Source organism: Erpetoichthys calabaricus, chromosome 11 (assembly GCF_900747795.2).
Source record: "Erpetoichthys calabaricus chromosome 11, fErpCal1.3, whole genome shotgun sequence".
NCBI lineage: Eukaryota > Metazoa > Chordata > Cladistia > Polypteriformes > Polypteridae > Erpetoichthys > Erpetoichthys calabaricus.
In genome coordinates, this window is record NC_041404.2 from 100,045,477 (window position 1) to 100,063,873 (window position 18,397).

General features: G+C 35.0%; 1 long non-coding RNA gene across 1 annotated transcript; it reads left to right on the forward strand.

The window, feature by feature from the left end:
• The first annotated feature begins 609 nt into the window (after window positions 1-609).
• On the forward strand, window positions 610-17,815 carry LOC127529584 (uncharacterized). Its single transcript, XR_007936206.1, has 2 exons — window positions 610-831; window positions 17,758-17,815. It is a non-coding gene; the product is annotated as an uncharacterized LOC127529584 (long non-coding RNA).
• Window positions 17,816-18,397: the final 582 nt, after the last annotated feature.

An 18,397-nucleotide genomic window follows, 5' to 3' on the forward strand; every position in this document is an offset into this window, starting at 1 on the left:
TTATAGATGTTTAGGCTGTTTCAGTGTTGTGACTGAGAGGGAAATCAGAATTACATTTTCTTAGACTTTGTTTTTTTTAAGATAAGAGTCCAGTTGTGACACTACAATTTAGTATAACAGTTACATTTTTACTGTAGCTCCTTAAATGCAAGGTTCCACAGCCTGCCATAAAGTTTTCCTAAAGGTACTTGATAATTTAACAAATTGATTTGCATTATTATACCTCATATTTGGCAAAATATGCCCTTGTGGATATAAATAAATGCTTGAATGCTTGATTGATGTACATGTACTCATTTTAATAAGATACTTCCTGTTTGTACTTTAACTTATTTGCAGGTACATCAGGCTACCAAGAACATACACTTGGCTTTTATTTTTCATTTCAATTATAAGTTAATACTAAAGTTGACGTGAAACTTGAACTTGGAGCTTCTCTGGCTTTATAATGAATATCTATAAACCCCACTTAACTGTCTCATCATAAAAGCACACCATTATATATGTGACTATACACCTACTTTTCTGTGCAAAACAGGATGTTCGTTTCCCCCGCAATGCAGCAGGTTTACACTGAAATAGCAAAGGAAGTGGTCTAAGTCTGAGAAACAAGCAAGAAGCAAAATCAGGAAACAGCAAATTTAAAAAAGTAAATTTACCAAGGGAAACTTAGAACTTGTATGTATATCTTCTGCAGTTGGAGCTGAAGATCCAGACAAGTTTCTCCACTCAAAGAAGAACAGTTTTATTGTTATTTGCAAAAGGAATGTATTAAAAAGTACAAAATCCAATGGAGACAGAAGAGAGTAACGCAAAAGCTGCTGCTTCCTGGTAAGACACAGAAATTAAATCTACCTGAAAACAAATGCCAGAATTTGATTTGGGTACAGAACAAATTAGTAAAGATGCCATAGTTCAATGACAAAAGAATAAAGTTAATTGATCTGAAAGAGCATCTAACTTCCATATGCATAAAAAAGCTTATAATTGTACTTCAGCTTACTAGACATTAAAAATGTAATGCTGTATTCTTTTCATTTTTTTGTTTCAAATTCTTTGTAAAAGCTATTGAAAAGTGTGTATATATAAATAAATAGCTAAATATATATGTTTATATAAAACAACATGTACAGTATATTTATACAGTAACCTTAACAACATATTTATTTACATATATTTATGAATATATGTAAAACAGCAGCAAACTCTGCATAGTAAGAATGACTCAATAAGACAGTGGTTAATGTCCAGACCTGCTCACTATCCATATGAACATTTTCTCACCACATTTGTGACAGATACATCTTTCTGCTGACATCCCAAGTATATAAAGAACTGGTTAAGTAACACCCATAAACTGTCATAGTGCTAGCAACTGCCCCCATGTGTTGCACTGGTATCGCATCTATAGCTACCTCCTTCTTGTACTCAGTAGTAACACAATAGTAAACACAACTTTGTGACGCTAGGTCAGAAAGTGTGATTTAGAATGATTTAGAATTTTTAAGATTCCAACAAAACCTGTTTAATCTAGTACAGGATCATAAGGAAGTTATCTATATAAGTTATCAAAATGTAATTTAGTATTCAGATATTATACATATATGTGTTTCAAACCTACTTACTCATCTAAGGGTTATTGGTTGAGTAAAAAATTATAAACACAGAGAAAAAATCAAGATTTCACCCTGAAACTGATTTTCAGGGCAAGTTGCATAACATATTATAACTTTCTCAGACCTGCTTAATCCACTTTAGGGTTGTCCGGTGCCTACATTGATTCTGCTAAAAAGGTCAACTAGATCAGGGGATTCTGCTAAAAAAAGTAAGCTAGACCAGGGCCTAAAACTGGATACACAATCAGTCAAATGGCCCACTTATGTACTTGTCCGCATATGAGTTTCCTGTTAACCTAATATGCACATCTTTTGGATATGTGAGGAGAAACTGGAGTACCCGGAAAGAAGTCCCCACAGACATTGGGAGAATGTGCAGATTCCACAAAAACAGCAACCACACACATGATTTGAACCCTGAGCAATAGATGTGTTAGTTTGTACTTAAGCAAATCCCAAATAAATTTTAAAGTTATACAGTGCAGCTGAATGTAAGTGAAGGCTATGAAATATATATGAAAATCTAGGAATACTATTTATATTTATTTTCATTAATTTCATTGGGTCTGCAGCCACTTTCAGTGCTTCTCTAAAGCATTTTTCCTTCAGAACTGCATGGAGCACACTTGCAGGAAGACATTTTTAACAAATAAGTCAAATGTATTATCCTCCCTGTGATTTGGACTTTATTTATACTCTATTGTGGCTATGTAACTGAGAGGAGTGATTCTCTTTCTTACTCACCCATCTTCCTGGTGTACCTGGCCTCTCTTCTGGGGAATAAACCTTGGTGATGTATATCCAGTCTTCTCCGAAAAAGAGTGCAGAACAGGTCCTGAGGTACCTTGTGTTCTCCTTTCTACGTCTAAGTTCTTTCCTATTTTCTCCCAGCACATGTCAAATAAGGAGGAGTAAAACAACAACAACAACAACATTTATTTATTTAGCACATTTTCATACAAAAAAGTAGCTCAAAGTCCTTTACATAATCAAGAAAATAAAATAAAATAAAAGACAAAATAAGAAATTAAAATAAGACAACATTAGTTAACATAGAAAAAGAATAAGGTCCAATGGCCAGGGATGACAGAAAAAAAAAAAAAAAAAACTCCAGACGGCTGGAGAAAAAAATAAAATCTGCAGGGGTTCCAGGCCACGAGACTGCCCAGTCCCCTCTGGGCATTCTACCTAACATAAATGAAATAGTCCTCTTTGTATTTAGGGTTCTCACGGAAGGACTTGATGATGGTCATGCAGACTTCTGGCTTTTATATTTTTATTTTATTAATTTTCATTGTAATCATTACATACAAACAGATCAATTTATAAACCAACAAATTTGAAGACAAATCAAACCCCACCCCTGAGAAGGAGAGCTTAGCTAAAGGAAAATTGCTTAAGGCTTTTTAATAAGGCAACATTAAACAAAAGAAATGGAGAAGTAAATATATATGTAAATAAGAGATGGAGAATGGAGTTAAATGCGGTAATAGTTATTTCTCTTATTCTAAAATAATATTGATTAAATCCTGCCAGGTTTTGAAAAAATTTTGTACAGATCCTCTAACTGAGAATTTGATTTTTTCCAATTTCAAATAATATAAAACATCGGTTTCCCACTGACTTATAAGAGGAGAATTAGGATTCTTCCAATTTAACAAAATAAGTCTGCGTGCCAAAAGTGTAGTGAATGCAATCACCGTTTGCTTGTCCTTCTCCAATTCAAGTCCATCTGGAAGAACACCGAACACAGCTGTTAATGGGTTAGGAGGGATTGTGATACCAAGGCTGTCTGAGAGGCACTGAAAAATTTTTGTCCAAAATGATGTTAGTTTGGTGCAGGCCCAGAACATGTGACCCAGTGAGGCAGGAGCTTGGTTGCAGCGTTCGCAGGTTGGATCCTGCCCTGGAAACATTTTGGACAGTTTTAAGCGAGACAGATGAGCTAGATATATAATTTTTAGTTGAATAATTCTATGCTTTGCGCATATAGAGCTCAAGTGAATTCTCTGCTTTGCTATCTTCCACTCCTTTTCTGATATATTGATTAAGAGATCTTCTTCCCAATGTCCTCTTGGATCTTTGAAAGGTAGGGACTCTAATAAGATTTTATATATTGCGGAAATAGTGTTTATTTCCTCAAAATTGAGCAGTATTTTTTCCAGCATTGTGGAGGGTGCAAGGTGGGGGAAATCGGGCAATTTCTGTTTAACAAAATTTCTAATTTGAAGATAGTAAAAGAAATGTGTAGCTGGGAGGTTGAATTTTGAACGTAATTGTTCAAAAGATGTAAATATGTTGTCTATATAAAGATCTCTGAGCATTTTAATCCCAAAACTTTTCCAGGTATTAAAAACTGGATATACTTGCGAAGGTTGAAAGAGGTGGTTCTCTTGCAGAAGTGCCACTGATAAAAGATTTTCCATCTTAAAATGCTTTCTAATTTGGTTCCATATTCTGAGTGAGTAAAGCACAATTGGGTTATTAGTATATTTGCGATAACTTTCATTTATTGGAGAGCAGAGCAGGGAATATAAAGAAGTACTACAGGATTTTACTTCTATTGCGGACCAAGCCTGTGTATGTTCATTTATTTGTGTCCAGGTTTTTATGGCTTGTATGTTTGCTGCCCAGTAATAAAACTGAAAATTAGGTAAAGCCATGCCACCTTCTGCTTGAGGGTCTTTGTAGGGTCGCTCTTCGGATACGTGGGTGTTTTGAGTTCCAAATGAATAAGGTTATTGTTGAATCTAACTGTTTAAAAAACGATTTATTGATATATATTGGAATGTTTTGAAATAAAAAGAGAAGTTTAGGAAGGATATTCATCTTAACATTGTTAATTCTTCCGGGCTAGAGTGAGATGAAGGGTTGACCATCTATGCAAGTCTTGCTTAATTTTTTCCATACAGACCGCCAAAATTTTGTTGATAAAGAGCTTTATGTTTACTTGTGATATTTACCCCTAGGTATTTAAACTGATCTGCTATGGTAAAAGGTAGGGTGTTTAATCTAATATTATATGCTTGTAAATTCACTGGAAAGAGTATACTTTTATTCATATTAATTCTAAGACCAGATATCTTTTGAAATTCTGTTAGTGCTGTTAAAACAGCAGGGACAGTGTTTTCTGGGTCTGATATATATAAGACCATATCATCTGCATATAGAGAAATTTTCTGTTCCAGTCCTTCTCTGACAATCCCCTTTATCTGATAAGAATTTCGGCAGTGAACCGCCAGTGGTTCAATAGTGATTGCAAACAACAGTGGCGACAAGGGACTTCTAGCTTTTAATCCATCACTGTTGGAACATCACGGTGCTTTGAGTAGATGGTGGTGGTTGCGCCACCACAAAAAGGACACCGGAAAAGGAAACAGAAGAGAGAATAGGGGTTAGTACAGATTTTAGAGCCACCATGAATAGTTATTATAATGAATTGGATATACAGAGTATCAGGATTAACTTATAGTGAAGTTAAGAGAAGGCCATGTCAAAATAATGTGTTTTCAGCAGTTTTTTGAAGTGCTCCACTGTATTAGCCTGGCGAACTCCTATTGGCAGTCTATTCCAGATTTTAGGTGCATAACAGCAGAAGGCCGCCTCACCACTTCTTTTAAGTTTTTGCTCTTGGAATTCTAAGGAGACACTCATTTGAGGATCTGAGGTTACGATTTGGAATATAAGATGTCAGACATTCTGATATATAAGATGGGGCGAGAATCGGGGTCATCAGGTGCTATTGATAAATACAGCTGTGTGTCATAGCTGTGGTAGGTCACGTTGTGCCCTGACATAATCTGACCTAACTGAAGCATGTAGATTGTGAAGAGTAGCAGACCCAGGATAGAACCTTGTGGAACACCATATAGGATATCATGTGTCTTTGAGTTGTAATTACCACAACTAACAAAGAATTTTCTCCCTGCCAGGTAGGATTCAAACCAATTTAAGACACTGCCAGAGAGGGCCCACCCATTGACTAAGGAGATTTCTAAGAATATTATGATCAATAGTGTCAAATGAGGCACTCAGATCTAAGAGGATGAGAACAGATTTACTACTTTAACGAGTGCAGTTTCTGTGCTGTGATTTGTTCTAAAACCTGACTGAAATTTATCAAGAATAGCATGTTTCTTGAGGTGGTCATTTAACTGCATAATGACTGCCTTCTCTAGAATTTTACTTAAGAAAGACAGGTTAGAGATGGGTCTAAAATTTTCAAGAGCAGAGGGGGTCAAGATTATTTTTCTTAAGTAGGGATTTAACTACAGCAGTCTTAAGACAGTCTGGGAAGACCCCCATATCTAATGACGAATTTACTATGTCAAGAATATTATCAATTAGTACGTCCGATACTTCTTTGAAAAAATTTGTTGGTATTGGGTCAAGGACACCAGGTGGAGGGTTTCAGTTGAGAAATTATTTTATATAAATCAGGTAAATCTATCCTAGTGAAAAGAGTTTAATTTGTTTATAACGGAATACTGGGGTTTAGGAAGATCCTTAGTATAGGGGGAGATATACTATATTATTTCTAATATCATTAATTTTTTGATTGAAAAATACAGCAATAGCCTCACAGGTTTTACTGGAAGTACTTAGGAGGCATTCCTTTGAGTTACCTGGGTTTAGCAGACAATCAATCGCCGAGAATAAGACTCTGGGATTACTAGCATTGATTTATAAGATTTATAATCTTAAAGAAATAGCAGCGCCTCTCAAGACGAACTGTGTTATTGTATTCTGTTTATTTTAACTTTTAATATTTCATAGTGGATAGTTAGTTTAGTCTTCCTCCATTTACGCTCTGCTCTTTAAATATCTCTTTAAATCAGACACTCTTTGGGTCTTCCATGGTATAACAATGCTAGAAGATTTTTAACTGTCTTTTCAGGTGCAACTATGTCAACAGCAGCTCTCACTTTAGTATTAAATCTTTCCACCTTATTATTTACATTATCCTCGCTATTATAATTGGCACTATAAACAGACTGATTGCTTAGAATGTTTGTAAGTTTTAAAGCAGCTGATGAGTCAAGAAGCGTTTTTTAACAATATCCTTCTCATGAGTGTTTTCTATCATTATTTCTATATTAAAAAGTAGAAGAAAATGGTCTGATAGACCCATATCAATGACCTGTTTTATATCAACTTTTAGTCCTTTAGTAATCACTAAGTCTAACGTTAGTATGACCTGCTTTATGTGTAGGCTGATTAACGAGCTGTCTCAAATCAAAAGAGTCCAGGAGGTTCATAAATTCTTTTACTTTTTGGTCACAATGTTGTACTGTTGGATGTTATATTGGTGTAAGATGTGGATATTTGTGATAAAAGATAAATAAACCTGTAGACTTACATTTCATTGTACTGTGATGGAAATAACAAGAGTGCAAAAATGTATGCAGAAACAAATAGAACATGCAAACTGTACTTTATTCCAAATTATAACATATTTATAGAACATTGCATATTTGTATGTGATTTTTTTTTAGTTTTGCATGCCTTAGCTTCCAGCTGGGTAACATCAAACGAGTCCCTTTCTCTGTTATTTAAAAGATGTCACATAAATATACTTATTTAATGTCTCTTTTGTCAGCTGAGTCAGACATTGTCTTAAATGATTATGTGAGAGATCTTTACTAGTGAGATAAGCATTTGACTTACTTCTTTAGTCTGGTGTAACACTTAACAGATCATCCTTACTAATTAGTACTTTAATGTGGAATATTGGTTCAGAAAAACAGAACAACAGAACAACAGAAATGGATAGACAGTACATTCTTGACACAAATTCATGGGAAGTTCATAATACAACCAAGGTTAAAAAAGTGCAGTAAAATACACTTAAGTGCACTTAGTATACTTCCATATTATATCAAAAGTTTGCTATTTTCAAGCACTAATTTTGTACTTAGTGTGCTAATGGTATATCATTAGTGTAACTAAATATCTATTTAAATACAACTAAGTGTACTTCAGTGTGCTATTTTGAGATACTGTTAAGATGTGCTTAAATATGCTTAAGTACATTTTTTATTATTTCTGTACTTTCATAGAAGTACTTTGTTTCCACTGCATAAATGTATTTTGTTAATACATATAATTTGGAGGAAATAGATTTATATTTCAATTAAAATGTGAGGATAATGCATTGAAAAGATATTTGTGACATATTTCAAATGTATTTACACTCAGAAAGAGCACAATTTTAGTATATTATGGAAGCACACTTAGTGTACTTAAATTAGGTGTACTTCAGTGTACTTTTTGCTGGATCTCTGCAAAGAAGTGTACGTAAGTGCAACAAAGTGCTCTGCAGTTAATGCTTTTTAAATAAGGGCCAAATAACAATCAAAACAGTTCATCTGTCATAACATTCAAGTCCTCTTCAGTTGGATGATGAGTCCCATCTTAGTGAGGACATGAAAACATTATAGAAAGAGATCTTATTTTAGGAGTGTGTTATAGACCACTCAATGCAGACAATAATTTAAATGCACATCATTTTAGTAATATTTTTACATAAATAAGTTTATAGGAGGATATTATAGTCATGGGGGACATTAACTACCTGAATATTAACTGGGCTAATCTTGCAAATAGTGGAGCACAAGAGCAGGGAGTTTGTAGAAGTAATCAGTGACTGTGACAATGAATGGTAAAGCCTATCAGGGTACAGTATTTTGTAATAATCAGGACAGAAATGAGGGTATAGAGTAGATTGAACCACTGCAGTCAAGTGACCCATAATATAATTCTCTGTGATTTGGAAGAATGCAGATGCAAACCGTAAAACTATTAAGTTTAACTTTGGCAGAACAAATTTTGAGCAGATGCTGCAATGTCTAAGGAGAACAGACTGGGATAAGATTTTAAGTGTGGAGATAGTCATGGAGCAGTGAAAAAGATTTTAAAATGTTTTACATGCAGGATAGGTACATACCTAAATTTAGAATTAGTAGGACATTTTAAAAATACTCAGTGGGTTAATAATCATTGAAAAAGGAAGCTGCAAAGGAAAAAACAGCTGTATTAGCTTATAAGACTAATAATACCAATGTGAATCGTACGGAGTATGAGAATATGAGGGCAACCATTAATAAGGGTATTAGGAGGGCTAACAGACAGACAGAAATATACCAGTTAAGGTGAAAGATGACCCAAAGATATTCGTTCAGGTTTTTAGTAGTAAAAAACAGTCAAGGAGGAGATGAAGTGTATCAGGAGTAGCTAAGGGGAATTAAAAAATACAGTGAAATACAGTTAGGTCCATAAATATTTGGACAGAGACAACTTTTTTCTCATTTTGGTTCTGTACATTACCACAATGAATTTTAAATGAAACAACTCAGATGCAGTTGAAGTGCAGACTTTCAGCTTTAATTCAGTGGGTTGAACAAAACGATTGCATAAAAATGTGAGGCAACTAAAGCATTTTTTTAACAATCCCTTCATTTCAGGGGCTCAAAAGTAATTGGACAATTGACTCAAAGGCTATTTCATGGACAGGTGTGGGCAAGTCCATCGTTATGTTATTATCAATTAAGCAGATAAAAGGGCTGGAGTTGATTTGAGGTGTGGTGCTTGCATGTGGAAGATTTTGCTCTGAACAGACAACATGCAGTCAAAGGAGCTCTCCATGCAGGTGAAAGAAGCCATCCTTAAGCTGCGAAAACAGAAATAACCCATCCGAGAAATTGCTACAATATTACGAGTGGCAAAATCTACAATTTGGTACATCCTGAGAAAGAAAGCAAGCACTGGTGAACTCAGCCATGCAAAAAGACCTGGACGTCCACAGAAGGACCACAGTGGTGGATGATCGCAGAATCATTTCCATGGTGAAGAGCAAACCCCTTCACAACTGCCAACCAAGTGAACAACACTCTCCAGGGGGTAGGCATATCAATATCCAAGTCTACCATAAAGAGAAGACTGCATGAAAGTAAATACAGAGGGTGCACTGAAAGGTGCAAGCTACTCATAAGCCTCAAGAATAGAAAGGCTAGATTGGACTTTGCTAAAGAACATCTAAAAAAGCCAGGCACAGTTCTGGAAAAACATTCTTTGGACAGATGAAACCAAGATCAACCTCTACCAGAATGATGGCAAGAAAAAAGTATGGAGAAGGCGTGGAACAGCTCATTATCCAAAGCATACCACATCATCTGTAAAACACGGTGGAGGGAGGCAGTGTAATGGCTTGGGCGTTCAAGGCTGCCGGTGGCACTGGGACACTAGTGTTTATTGATGATGTGACACAGGACAGAAGCAGCCGAATGAATTCTGAGGTGTTCAGAGACATACTGTCTGCTCAAATCCAGCTAAATGCAGTCAAAGCAACCCAGGAGTTTATTAAAGCAAAGAAGTGGAAAATTCTTGAATGGCCAAGTCAGTCACCTGATCTTAACCCAATTGAGCATGGCATTTAACTTGTTGAAGACTAAAACTTCAGACAGAAAGGCCCACACACAAACAGCAAATGAAAGCCGCTGCAGTAAAGGCCTGGCAGAGCATTAAAAAGGAGGAAACCCAGCATCTGGTGATGTCCGTGAGTTCAAGACTTCAGGCTGTCATTGCCAGCAAAGGGTTTTCAACCAAGTATTTGAAATGAACATTTGATTTCCAGTTATTTCATTTGTCCAATTACTTTTGAGTCCCTGAAATGAAGGGATTGTGTTCAAAAAATGTTTTAGTTGCCTCACATTTTCATGCAATCGTTTTGTTCACCCCACTGAATTAAAGCTGAAAGTCTGCACTTCAACTGCATCTGAGTTGTTTCATTTAAAATTCATTGTGGTAATGTACAGAACCAAAATGAGAAAAAAGTTGTCTCTGTCCAAATATTTATGGACCTAACTGTAGTGGAAGCTCTAAACTCACAGTTTTCTGAGGTCTTCACAAGTTAAGAAATAGATAATCCCCGGTGGTAAAAGGGATGACTAAGGAGGTACTGAGGGATTTAGAAATTGTAGAAGTACTGCTTAGATTAAATAGGGCTGAAATCAAACAAATCTCTCAGACCAAATAATTTATACCACAAGTTCTTAAGGAGGTTAGCAAGTGTATATATAAACCCTTGACACATATTTTAAGGAAGTTACTGTGCACTGGGGAAATTTCAAAGGACTGGAAAAGTGGCAAATATTATCCTGTTATATGAAAAGGGTGACTGGGCAGATCCAAGCAACTATAGGCTTAACATGCATTACAGGAAAATTAATGGAAAAAATTACTAAGGATAAGATTGAGCAGCCTATGGCAAGTACAGGGCTTTTTCTGAACATTCAGCATCGGTTCAGAAGAGGTAGGTCATATTTTTACCAACATGTTGGCATTCTACAATGAAAGCAACAAAATGGTATGATCAAAGTGGAACATACAGTATATTATTTATCTTGACTTTCTGCAAAAATTTTGTAGCTGCATTTTCCCAAAATTACCAAAGTTCATTAGCTCTAGCATACAAAATGGGGTTCAGCAAAAGCCTGACGCATCGAAATGATTCCACAGACAAAAAATCTTTATTTTTAAAAGCTTTAGTAAAAAATTCAAAGTCTATTTCTCTAAATAGAGAAAAAATTATATATGCAAAGAAAAGAAAAGATCTTGTTAAGAAAAGTTCTGTTTAAAGCTTAAAATTATTGTTTCATTTCTTTAAGTTTGCTTATTCAGTAAAATCATTTCAAAACATTTCTGAACCATATCAAAACAGTCAGAAAACTGTATACCTATCCCATTTCTATTTCTAAAATGGGTCTTTTAAGTCCCTGTGCACTGGAACCTATTCTAAACAACAACTGACTCAATTAACACACTCTATCTATCTATCTATCTATCTATCTATCTATCTATCTATCTATCTATCTATCTATCTATCTATCTATCTATCTATCTATCTATCTATCTATCTATCTATCTATCTATCTATCTATCTATCTATCTATCTATCTATCTATCTATCTATCTATCTATCTATCTATCTATCTGTATCTTAGTTACAGCAAGAAAGTTATATCCTCTTATTAGCTTACAGGGGTTAAAAGGCTATACTATTGTCTATTACTATGACTAAGCAAGCGCTAATATGAATTTAACTTAACTTAAAGCATTAACACACATTTCATAAGGTGCCATATGAGAGGTAGGGCATCAAACTAAAAGAAGTTTGTGTTCAGGGTGGTTTTTGTAGATGGGTGGAACCTTCTTAGAATTGGCTGATGTTAAGAATGGTGTCCCATGGGGGTCAGTTGTAGAGCAGCTGCTATTTGTTTATAAATGATTTAGATAGAAAGATAAGTAACAAGCTGGTTAAGTCTGCAGATGATAACCAAGATAAGTGGATTGACAGATAATATGAAATCCGTTGAATCATTACAGAAGGACTTGGACAGCATATGGGGGCAGGGCGCTGGGGCAGATTTGTGGGCAGATGAAATTTAATGTCAGTAAATGTAAAGTAATACACAGTGAAAGTAAAAATGTTACATTTGAATACATAATGGGAGGTCTGAAAATCGTGGGAAATTGTCCGGCAGAAGAAAAGTTGAGTGCTACCATCAGTCCTGTGTCATGCCAACAGTAAAGCATCCTGAGACCATTCATGTGTGGGGTAGCTTCTCAGCCAAGTGAGTGGCCTTATTCACGATTGTGCCTAAAAACACAGCCATGAATAAAGAATGGTAACAAAAACATCCTCCAGATCAACTTCTCCCAACCATTCAAGAACAGTTTGGTGATGGAAAAATGAACAACAATCTCCAGCAAGATGGAGCACTGTTCCATAAGGCAAAAGTGATAAGTAAGTGGCTTGGGGAACAAAACATCAAATGTTTGGGGTCCATGGCCAGGAAACTCTCCAGACCTTAATCCCATTGAGGTCAATCCTCATGAGGCAGGTGGTCAAACAAAAACCAATAAATTCTGACAAACTCCAAGCATTGATTATACAGAATGGGCTACCATTAGTCAGGATTTGGTCCCAAAGTTGATTGACAGCATGCCAGGGTGAATTGCAGAGGTCTTGAAAAAGAAGGGCCAAAACTGCAAATATTGATTTGACAAATATTGATTTGCATAAACTTTATGTATCTGTTAATAAAAGCCTTTGAAACTTATGAAATTCTTGTAATTATACTTCAGTAAACCATAGAAACATCTGACAAAAAGATCTAAAAACACTGAAGCAGCAAACATTGTGAAAACCAATACTTGAGTCATTCTCAAAACTTTTGGCCATGACTGTACACCTTATGAGAAGGATTTAAGAGTCATAGTGAACTCTACGCTATCAACTTCCTGACAGTGTTCAGAAGCCATTAAGAAGGCAAATAATATGTTACGGTATACAGCATGATGTGTGGAGTACAAGTCCAAGGAGGTTATGTTCAAGGTTTAAAATGCACTGGTGAGGCCTCATCTGGAGTACCATGTGCAGTTTTGGTCCCCAGGCTACAAAAAGGGACATAGCAGTGCTAGAAAAGGTCAAGAGAAGAGTGACTAGGCTGATTCCAGGGATACAGAGGATGAATTATGAAGAAAGATTAAAAAACTTAAAAATCTTAAAGAATTTTTAGTTTAAGAATAAGAAGATTAAGAGGTGACATAATTGAAGTGTTTAAAATTATGAAGGGAATTAATACAGTGGATTGAGACTGTTATTTTAAAATGAGTTAATCAAAAACACAGGGACACAGTTGAAAACATGTTAAGGGTAAATTTGCACAAACATTAGGAAGATTTTCTTTACACAGAGAGCCATAGACACTTGGAATAAGCTACCAAATAGCATAGATTGTTCTAAAGTTCTAATTTTGTAATTTAATTTTAGACATCAATCAGCCAGAAGTCGATGCATTATGCCACTGGTAAAGGATGACAAAATTAAGATGCTACCAGAAGAATATCCTTAAAAGACAGTAGACTGTGAGAATGCTACATGTCTGCAAAAACTTTCTGCAAAATGGTCTTTGAATCAAATATATGTTGTACAGAACAATTCTGTAAAAGAAAAAACAATGTCAATGCATTGACTACAATTTAAGATCTGTGTGATGCTGTGATGGAAAATACAAGTATCATTCAAAACGTGTAATTTTAGACTACTGTAATTATTGAACAAATAATGCTGCTTTCTAATTGGCATGGCCATTAGGTGGCTATTAATTCCATACAATGGGACATCAATAGAGGCTATTACAGTGAGCAGGTTGTTAGGTAAATTAACGAATGAACTAAATAAATCTTATTTTGCTATGTGGTGTAATAGCGATGAATTATGTGTTATTTGAGATGCTAACAACTGTAAGCATATTTTTGATAGCTGTCAAATGTGAAATGAGCCAAGCTTTGGAGTACATTTTTTTCTTTAATGACAATAAATGTAATAATTTAAAAAATATATTTTAAGATTGCCCAGTCATATACCGATACATATTGGTTTATGTGTTCTAAAAAAGCATGAATTGCACATTATTCTTTGTGTTCATCCAAATTCAGTTATGTAAAAAGAAACACAAATTTTAAAGTACTGCTTAAAAACACTGTTTTTTTAAAAAAAAAATGAAAAGATCTGTTAAAATGAAGGGGAATTTACTGTTTATATATCTTTTTTAAAACTGATCCAAACAAACTTTAGAAGAAAAGACTACATGTTCAGTATTTTGTATTGGTTTATAGTGTTCTTTGGAAGAATACAAAATTTAGTTATCTTAATCATTAATACACTTCATGTAGTACTTCAGATCTGCTTTGCTAACAAGGCCTTGAAAACATACAGTATTGTGTAACAAAAGTAATGTCTTAATCCATTAAGTCAGGGGTGCCCAACTCCAGTCCTGGAGGGCCGCAGTGGCTGCAGGTTTTCATTCTAACCCTTTTCCTAATTAGTGATCTGTTTTTGCTGCTAATTAACTTCTTTTTGAATTAATTTTAATTCACTTGGTTTTTAAGAAAAGTTCCCTGAATTTCTTCATCGTTCCTTTGCTTCATTTCTTTCCTTAAATGGCACCAAAACAGAAGTGAAATGTGAAGTGATTGAGCCAACAGAAGACCAACTAAGTCAGGGCCTCAAACTCCAACCAATTTCACTCCAACCAGTTCCTTAATGAGGCACTGAGACATGTCATTAATTAAACCCATTCTTTAATTCCATGGCTTGTTGCTGCTCTCATTGTGCAATAGCAGACATTTCCGAAATTGTGGATTTTCTCTTTTCTAAGAGCAGATCAGCATTCCTGAGACCTTCACATTTCTTTATTTACATATATTGTATGATGGTCACAGTTTGCTGGTCCTGTTTTGGCTCATTTTGTATCTCATTATTGCTTGGCTGCTAATTAAGAAAAAGAAACAATTGAGGGGTCTGAGTCAAGAGCAAGTCAATTAAAATGAATTCAAAAGAAGTTAATTGGCAGCAAAAACAGGTCACTAATTAAGAAAAGGTTTAGAATGAAAACCTGCAGCCACAGTGGTCCTCCAGTACTGGAGTTGGGCACCCCCGCATTAAGTGCACTTGATAATGTGAAACTCCACCAAAACTGAATTTATATTTAAAGCAACTGAAAGCACACTATTAAATAATGTAGAAGAAAGACTGGACTTAATGGTCACATAGTCAATTAGGATAGTGTTTTGATATGCTTTCCATATTAAAATATTGCATACATCTTAAAGAAAGAACATAAAGGGTTAATAGATGTCAGAAACCTGTTCAGGCGTATCAAGAAATCAGATAAAGGTCAAGTGAACAACAAAATGTACTGAAAGATGACTAATAAATCAGCAGTTGAGAATGGGACAGTTGTTACATACACAGAAATTTCAAGGGTGGTGAATCAACCCAAAAGGTATAACAAGAATAATTATATTATAAAATAAAGTTTTATTTTATTTTTGATAACTTGTGTGTAAACCAGTGAACCTGTATCCTTTGTTTCTCTGATCATTCTCTAACAGAAAGCTTTTGAAGAATGCTGTCTCTAAGGCATTTTGCAGAGGAGTAATTAAAGATACCATGAACAGCTTTTCACTTGCCTGATTACTGATTTGTCCTATTAAAGGATAAGTTGCTTTCTTTAATTAATATGTTTAATTACAACAGTAATGAACTAATAAACCATATATTTTTATTATTATTATTATTATTTTAGTACAATTAAATTTATTTTATTTTTATATGGGAAATACCCAACTTTTGTCTGTCTCAGTGAACTGCAGTTGTTTATGATGTTTATTTTGCATGGTATCTGTCATATTTTCAAAGTCAACACAGTGGTATATTCATTAGCGCTGCTCCCTGACAACTTCAGAACCCTTAGCTGAATTCTGGCCTAGCCACTGACTCTGGAGTTCTCACATGGGTTTTCTTTGGGTACTCACATTTCCTCCCACATTTTTGTAGCTAAGGTTAATAAACAGATGTAAATCATTCCTGCTTGCTCAAGCAGCTTGAGGCCCTCTTCCAGTCTTGGTTGTTTTGGCTCACAATGACTCTGTACTGTGCAGACAAGTGCAAATGACACTATGAAATGGCATAAGTAGATGAGTGGAAGACAAGTTGCTAAATAATTAAAATATACTCTAGTTGTGCACAGTCTTCCACACTGAAGCCCCTGTCTTACTTTTATCTTAATTACCTGAACACATCTTTCACAAGGCTTTCAAAGGACTGCATGAGCAGAAACTTGTAGCAAAAGGAAAGTCAAGAGCAAAATGGAGATGTATTCATTTTAATGTTATACTTCTCCTTAAAACTTCTCTGTATCACATTTTTCAATCCTGTCTCTTAAGTATTGGCAAATTCAGGCCATCTAAAATCAATGGGTCAGATAAATATAGGTGTCCTTGCATACTCAAAATGTACTTGTAGATCATAAAAAACACTGGAATACTGAAATCTGCATGGCTACCAAAGATGGCGAGCAAAAATTGACTTTGTAGAAATGTGTATGTTTGTATTTATTTTATAGGCACCACACAACAATGCAAAAAAAGATAAAAACTTCACCTTTATCAACACCTGGCAGAATAATTTAATTTATGGAAAGAAAAATGTGCTTTGTTATATCTACTTGATCCAGCATCATGTAAGGAATTGTTTCCTGCTTCATGTCTCCTTGCTCTCTGTAATCAAAATTCAGGTTTACCTGTATTGACCTTTTGAATTTGCTTTGAAATACATATACTATCCAGATTTTATTTTAAAAAAATGGAAGGCTTTTATGAATGTGAAACATTTTGCTTTTGTTAACTATTCTACTATGCTATTTTAACATCTGTCAGAGTAATGCAGAAAAGCAGTGTTTCAGTTGCAAAAGGAATAAAGGAAGGCATAAGTTAGAAGAGATGTGAAGAAAGAACTGACATGTAGTACTTAAATTACTTTTACTGTCCTGCACTGGCATATATGCTACAATGAGCTTTGATTAAAACCTGTGCTTAGTTTTACATACAATCCTGGATGTACTAATACCCAACAAGCTGCTCATTAAGGGTTAATGTTCAGCACCTAATATTCAGCCATAATGTTCTGATGCACAAAGAAATGCTCAAATTAACTAGGGCCTGCATAAGACATCTGACAATTAACTTTAAGAAGGGCTGGTGCCTGATTATTCTACTTCCTGCTCTGTGAGTGAAAAGAGTTGATGCAAAAACTATTTCATACATCAAGGAAGGCTGGTACCTTCTGCCAGACCTGCAGTTATTTACTGCTGATGCTCAGTACCTCGTTTATGACACAAAGAATAATGCTTGATGTTTAAACAAAAGTACTGAGTCAGTCCAAAGTAAGTAAGCAAGTGATCTGATAACTCAAGGTACGACTGGGGAAAGTGTTTGCTAGCATTATTTGAACGAGTATGCTTGGTATAGAAAGTGACAACTACAGCTGCAGTAGAGTCACCACTTATCGATGATAATATAGGTTCAACCCCAAGATTTATTACTAAAACAAAACTGGGAATTACACATGTTGAACCAAAGCTATCTAGAGTAATTTTGTAATCAACATTTTTACCATTTTTCTTAAAAGCACATCTAGCTAAATTGTAAGTGTAAATCTGATCAACAAGCAAATTAAATCAGCATGAGAATTTCATGGAATGACCAAACAAATGTTTTATATTACATCTTTTAGGTATCTGCTTCAAAAAGACAGACTGCTTGCCCATGGGAATAACTCTGATATCTCTGGGGGTAAGTCTGACTTTAAGTTATTTTTTTTTGGTTCAGCTTTGATTAGAGAACCAATCTTGTTGTTAATTACACTGTAATGATTTTTAAGCAGGTTAACTAAAAAGGTTGTTGATAGATTTTTTTGTTGGTGGTGAAAAATAATAGAAAATTCAACCATTGAATTATCGTTACTAAAATTAAAATTGCAGCAAAATCAGGTTCACATTTATCACATGCTGTAGCGTTCCCCCAAAACAACAAATGCAGAAGCTGTTAGCTTGAATATTTAGCCCTACTAGCAAACATCAAGTCTAAGACTGGTTCCTGCCTTGGACTCCATTCTGCCTGGATAGGATCTAGTACCCACAATTCTGAACTGCGATAAGAAGGATTGAAAATACATGGAGCATGATGGATTGATATTTATGTCTGGGAGCTAATATCACTGAAATCTACAGAGGTGGTGCCTTCACTGCATTGAGCTTGTATGTTGAACTCCATCATAATATTATACTGCAGGATTAATAGTGGGACTGTATTTAAAGATAAATGGGAAAGGTGCATCACAGAATAAATGATAGGCAATTCAGGTGGGAATGGGA